Here is a 7,349-nt window from a genome sequence, read left to right as displayed (position 1 = left end):
TTCGGAGTTGTGGAAGGCACAAAATCTATGGATGACACTAAAATACAAAGGTCCTGATAACTGGAAGGACAGGGTTATGTCTTTCCTTAATTGTGAGTGGACTTTTTTCCCATTTGATTTTTTTACAAGATGAGGTGTGTGGCAATTCATGCACTTTGCAAAGCTCCTTCATACAAGCTACTGGAATATTACTAAATTTGGGCTCTTGACAGATAAAAAGACTAAGATCTAATAGTGTTTGTTACTTGTCTTATACAAGTCAGTTCATTTCCTGCACATGTAAAATACAAATAAAGTAAAATAATGTTTTGATTAATTCCTGTTTAAAATAAATGGACCATTTGAAAACTGAATAACTAGATAAATCAAATTCCCCAATGTCTGGTAAAGCACTGTAAACTAGAAACTAAATTTAAAGACACCAAAGGAAAAGACATTTTTATAAAAGTAGCAATAACGGTTTAGAAAATAATTTTGGTTGCAAAGTGACATATTTGTAGTACTTGGATATTCCCAGGGGAAAAAGAAGAACTGCCTGTTGAGCTTAGATCATCTGGGGCTTGGACACAGCAAGAATACAGTGGTTGCCCTTTCAGATATGCCCAGTGTTCAAACGCGGGTGGCATCTGAATGGGGAATATCAAGAAGTTTTTACAGCCAGAATGGTGTAGGAGAATTCAGGTTTCATGCTCCCTACTGCAGTCTGTGATGGCTGGTGGCAGTCCTACATGCTCTAGACAAATTTTTCTAAGTAGGAATATTCAGGAGAAAGGGTGGTTTAAGCCCAGCAGTCACATTAATGAAGGTTCTTCCATCATCTGGCATTCCGCTCTTTTCCCTTTGCCATAAGCACTTTCCACCATCTTGAACCTCCGGGTGGGAATCTACTGTATTGTGGGAAGGAAGAACAGGAGTTCAGTGAATGTACTGTAAGCCCATTTATTGCATTATGTAAACATACAACTCTTTTATTCTTTTCCTTTTTTTAACTCCTACTGAGGCACTGGCATCGAACTATGGTTGCCCATAGGTAATCTGCTATACATCTTCAGCACGGGACTAACAGCCAAATGCAGATTTAAGAGTCCTGATTTGCCTGGTCACAGAAGTGTCAGAAAGATCTCAAAAAAGAAGTAATAGATATAAATGAGCAAATTATGCATACAAAAATGATAGGTGTGGATTCAGCATGTCTTTCTACTTAGGAAAATGACAAATTAATAACCATTTTAAAACCACAGAGCTCCCAGTTTGAAAGGCACTATGAAATTTCACTAAGCTATTTCTTACAAACTCCTTTGATCATGAAGCACCAGTCGTTGTTAAGCTGCCATAATACACAGTGAGTACAACCAGAGATGTAAAATGTAAAAGTTTCTACACTTTCAGGTACATTACCTGCCATTCTTCATTTCACCTTCTCCTCCCTGAGCTACACAACAGAAAGCGAAGAGCTTCTGACCACTCTAGACTTGAGCTCTTCTCAGAAATAAATTGTGATTCAGCAGCAGTACTTACATGTAAGTACTTTTTTCTTTCTTAAAAAAGACTGTCTGTTTTGTTAAACAAGCCTGATAGAAGGTAGTGTGTACAAACCAGAACTGATCCAAATATTGACAATTGAAAGTTGCAGTTAGTCTCCTCCAACAAAAGATGGCAGTGCTCATTTTCTTCAAAACTCTAATGTCCATTCATTGAAATTAAATGCTCCTAAAAGAGTTCCCTTGTCTTTGTCTAGAATCTGCACATTGAGATCAGTATTTGTTATTACTGATTAGCTAACAAGTTGGCCGTAGATATTTAAAGAAATATGTATGTTTCCACAGGAAGTCTCAACGGAAGAATACTAAGTGCCAATAATTCACAAAATACTCCTGCAAATTTAGCAGTGTTAAAAACCTCTTGGAGTCCAATTTAGATTTAATCATTATTTTATGGAAGCAGGTTTTCAAATTAAATTATAAGTAAAATAGTTTCCAAGATTCTCTCAGATCTGTCTTTTTGCATGCAATATACATTAACCATTTAGATATTAATTTAAATGTCTATTGATCAAAGAATGCCTCTTCCTTGAGAGTTTCTGCTTACATTATGCCTGTACATGTAAAATACAAATTCAACATAAATTTGAACTTTTCCAATGTGTTATATCAAATTAGATAACTGTATTTTAGGGCTTTGCTAGATTTAGGTATAAGTAATAATCCCCATGACTAGTATAAATTAAAAATTAGGAAGACATTAAGAAACTAATATAATGTATTCATTGTAAAATACAATAAAGCCCCCACAGAAAAATTATGAAATAAGTTTTCGATAGTTCTTATTTGGATTAGAACTTCTGTGTGCTACCATGACTAAACCATAAAAAGAAAAAAGCCAAACCCAAAACAGTAATAATCATTGTAATAATAATATGTAAATGTCAGCAACCAATTTAGATAACACTAAGGGAAAAAAAGATTAAAATACCTCAGCATAATGTAGAAATACACAAAATCATGCAATTTTGGTCATTGTCTTATTCAAATATGATGTGAAGTTTTTTATATATAGATAAATGAAATTTCCCAAGGTATCCAGAGTGCTTTATGTTAAGTGGAACCAAAAAGGTTCAGATGGGTTTTGGTAAAGAATACAATTTACTTCCATTTTGGGGGAATTTATGTTCTGTCATTTTTTTGTGAATCGGTGGTGGAGAAATTTCCGTATCCCAGAAGCTGCATTTCAGCCTTCTTTCTGAGCTTGTTTTCTAAAAATACTGGCATGTTGTGCTTTGAGGACACCTTTCCTGCTCTTTTTCAATCCTTTCCATACTTCCTTCAAAAACAAATATTTTATTTTATTTTTTTTAAAGAGGAATAAAGCCTGTTAAGTGAATGATTTTATATTTTTTAAGAAACTTCTTTATCATGACAGTAATTTTTTTTTTTTTTTTTGAAAGGAAGAGTCTGATTTTGTTCCACCTATGAGAAGCTATTTAGAGCACACTGAAACCTGAGAAAATCCCCCACAATTCTGATGGGTGCCATTCTCAATGTGATCAGCAGCAGCAACAGGCAAGGCTAAGCTAAAAAAATAAAGTCATGGCAAATTCAACTAAAAGCTGCAATTCAAACAAGATTGTGGAAGTTTATGACAATGATATTACAATAATTCAAACAATGAAACGATGCTATTTCAGAACAGCAATACTGACCTTTTCATTGGAAGAGGAATCCCTAGTTCTTATATGTAGCTCACTGGGTCACACTCACCAGCAAATAGGACAATGATACATCGATAAACACTCATCGTTATCCTCACTGGGTAGAATGAAAATGGTGTTTTTACAGGTCTAGGCACATTTGCACAGTAAGAAATCACCTTACCTCATTAAAAATACATTACCGCTTTGTTTATCTGTTCAGAAAGAGGTTTCTAATGAGATTCATCTTAAATTACTGTTTTGAGAAAAGCAGCATATTAGATAGTACACACGTATTTCAGTCATATGTTCAATGCAGTAAATCCAAAACCAAAACTTCAGGCAAATTAAAAAAGCACATAATACACTAAAAATTAAGATCTAAAAATCACTGTCTTGTGGCTTTTATTCCTCATTGTGCATATAGCCTTGTTCTAATATGCCAGTTTTGGAGTCTGGAATTCCTCCACATACATACACTTCATTAAATTTTTCATTTTTACACTTTTTTTTTTTTTTTTGTCTTGCCTTGTGCTCCACATTAATTACACAACAGCTTTACCCCCCTTCCTTCTCAGAGCTATTTGCCCTTCCTGTGTTGTGCCTGCATCACTGGAGGGCCATCTCTCTCTGAACACCCCCATCATGGCCACATTCATTAGGGCTGGAAATTAAAAAAGAGTGTAAGCACTGAAGGGACACTGCAGGCAACAGTCTTCCCAAGGAGCTGAACTTTCTGCTCTCTCCTTGCTCATGGAGAAGTCTGCTGACTCCTGTCATAACCCCAACTGGCAGATCTTCCTCAGAGGTAACCAAAGAGGGACTGAACTCAGAAAATGGTATTCTATATTTCAGGTATTGAAAACACTTATTTTACTGCCAAAGTTCTTTTGGAAGAAAAGCCAAAGAAATAGAGTAACAGAGCAGAGCACGGGGGAGAGGGATTGAAACTGATGCTCAGAATTTATGCAAAAGTTTAACAAAAAAATCAATCCTGTTTATCCAGTGAATGATCGTAAACTGAAAAGCAACCTTCTCCCCCATGAGTTAAAAATGCATTTGGTTCTTTACTGAAAGGGACATAATTTTTATGGTCCATGGTGCTGCATCAGCAAGTAAAATGGTAGGTCACCTTTATGAGATTAATGGGTTGCAGATATCTTCTCAAAAGTTGACATTCTTTCACCATTGTTATCACAACAGACAATGGTATGCATAGTAAGAATAAGTCAAAATTTCCCATGGGTCATCTTTTTTAACATGTTAATTTAGATCTGAAAATGAAGAGCTACTGTTAAGTTATCATTCATGAATGATAACACTTTTAATACAATGTGTGGATCATTAAGGCATTTCAGATAAAGGATGTTCTGTTTCTATACTTTCCACAAAAATACTGTATATTAGATTTCATGAAAATCTTTGAGAGCAACTTAATTTCAGAATATCTAATTATCAAGTTACGTCACCATATGTCTAAAAATACAATAATTATGCATTCATAAAGATCTCACCAAAATCCAGATGCTAAAAAGCCAAGCACAATAAAAAGTAATAGAAAGCAGATTTCAGAGTATAGTATCACTGCTGTATGGCCAAATTCCTTAAAATAAAATTATGATCTCTTATCTTCAAATTCAGTCATATGTGATGGTATTGTTTGTAGAACTTACTGTAGATATTTAAGAATCTCAAAAAACTCCGGTTTGGGCAGTTTGAAGACCACCGCTACTTGTCAAAAGATTCATGAAAATTAACAAAAAATTACTTACTTGAAACCTGAGCTATGCCTTTTATGCTGCCACAGTATCAAGCCTGTGGGTAGAACAGGAAAAAAAGAAATTATGCACAAGAACCACTGAGCAATAGTGTGATATTCTAATGATTGTCTTTTCTCTGAGAAAGATCTGTCACTCATAAATATTTCTTAAGTCATCAGAGAAAAACTAATTTTAGCTCTTCTCCCATCTACTGCTGCTCCTTAAATTCAGGAGCCATGCCTCTTTGTATTTGGCTTGGCAAGGAGCTCTTCTTCTTCCTCCTACCATATGTTTTGGCTTGAATACAATAGTTTCTTATTTCATCAGAAAAGAGCTTGGTACAGTCTGCCCTGCCCTGGTGCTTCCCAACCCTACCACTGGAATCAATTTCTATTCGTTTTACTCTTTTCTGTCTCCCAGCCCTGTTAAATTCATCCTTTACGCACATGATCTAGGTATTCAGAGCAAAACTGGAGAATGAACTTACCTGTCTAGGACATAAATGAGAGTTTAGATCTCCAAGTCTAAAAACCACTGCTACAGTGCTGACAACAGGTCCTGGAAGTGCTTCAACTCATAAAGATCAAAGATCACGGATGTCCATCATGTTGTGCCTCACAGCAAATCTGAAAGGAAATAAACTTTGACTTTACTGTGTATTCCCAAGTTTGTATATACATTTTGTGTTATAGAGTCAGTGGAGAAAATATGAAATCAAGGATAAAAATCCAAGATTCCCACCATCAGGAGAATGTCCTGACCACCAGCTGTTATTATGTTTTGGACCATGCTATGATTAAGTCAAAATGCTAATAAAAGACTACTGGGAAAAAAAAAAATAAGGTCAAGAAATAATTGTAATTTGGTTTGTTCCAAAATTACACATTCTGACAATTTTCTACAAGAATATTTGACAATTCTGTGTTTTGACTAGAAATAGAAAAAAAAAAAACAGAAAATTTCTGAAGCAAAACAAGATTATAGCAAGGTGTCAGCTGCTTCTCCCAGGTAAGAAGTGATAGGAAAAGAAGAAATGGCCTCACGTTTGGCCAGGGGACATTTATCTTGGATATTAGGAAAAAATTCCACACCAAAAGGGCTACCAAGCACTGGCACAGGCTGCCCAGGGAGGTGGTGGAGTCACCATCCCTGAAGGTGTCTAAAATGTGTAGATGCGGCACTTACTTGGAGACACGGTTTAGTGGTGGACATGACAGTGCTAGGTTAATACTTGGACTCGATCTCAAAGGTCTTTTTCAGCCTAAACTCTATGATTCTATGTCCCTTGTCCCTTCAATTTGCCTGATAAAACCAGACTCTTCCTTGTTTTCCTAAAAATTAAAGTCAATACTGTTTAATTTCCAACATACTAGTATTGTATTAAAGCTTTGTTTCACTAACAAAGATCCTGAATACTCAAAACTGATACATAAAGGAGAATCGAATATTCTTCCAAGTTTAGATTAATTTAATGGAACTGAGAGTTTCTTCAATAATATAGTTTTAACTGTTTCAGCATTTATTTCGAACAGCATGTTTTTTAACATTCTTGGATACAAATCAGAAATGCTCACTTTTATTCATAGTGTAATACCATTTTAAAATAGTATGCAAAAATAAATAATCTTCTTCCATCTTTTTTTGTTTGTTTGTTTTAAACAAATGGTAATAAAAGTAATATTGAAGTCCAGTATTTCGATTACAGTATGCAAATAAAGTTTTGTTTTAGTTTCTGGTGTTCGCTTGCAACAGGAGCAGTTAGGAGACAATCTCAATTTCCATCAGATGCAATTTCCATGTGATAAAAGCATAATTTTTTTCATGTATAATAAGGCAACTTTAAGAGCTTTGGAGCCTCAACAAATTACTTGATTCTGATTTCTATGAGGTCAAAGAGAACTATGACTTTAATTCTCACTTTTCCTTAAGCTTTACATAATTGTAATTAAAAAGTAATAATATTTCATAACCTTATACTTTTCAGATGTTTTAAAATCTGTCTTCCTTTATTTAGTTTTATGTTATGACTTCTCCTATATCCCTAAATTTAAAGTCTTGTGTTCTATCATCTGAATACAAGACCTTGAGAGAAAGGAAAGATGAAACATTTAGTTTGTACTCTGGGGTTTCACAAAATTATTTCTGTAGTTTTGAAGCCATTTGACGGACTGTGACTTTCAAGCACCATGAATGTAAAGGATCCACTGGAAAGCAAAACAGCTATCAAATGCTCAATCAGTAGTTTTCTTTTGCTTTGACAGTATCATTTCCCTAACAAACTGGCTATAAACTTGGCTCTTTCCTAGCAAGAATAAAATCAGGTTTTATTTTTCCAGCATAGCCTTAAAATGTAGATTTTCTACTAAAATGTAGATTGCCTCCTACCCAATGACATATTTTTT

General features: G+C 34.7%; 1 long non-coding RNA gene across 1 annotated transcript in view; it reads right to left on the bottom strand.

Annotated features, from left to right (window-relative positions):
* Window positions 1-3,676: 3,676 nt before the first annotated feature.
* Window positions 3,677-7,349, bottom strand: part of LOC308070482 — a 30,271-nt gene continuing 26,598 nt past the window's right edge. The window contains exon 2 of the long non-coding RNA XR_013930743.1: window positions 3,677-5,573. This is a non-coding gene — a long non-coding RNA (uncharacterized lncRNA). The remainder of the gene's footprint in view (window positions 5,574-7,349) is intronic.

This window comes from Falco punctatus, assembly GCF_963210335.1.
Source record: "Falco punctatus genome assembly, chromosome: 10".
Classification (NCBI taxonomy): Eukaryota; Metazoa; Chordata; class Aves; order Falconiformes; family Falconidae; genus Falco; species Falco punctatus.
The sequence above is the reverse complement of the archived record's forward strand: the minus strand, read 5'-3'. Positions and strand labels throughout refer to the sequence as shown.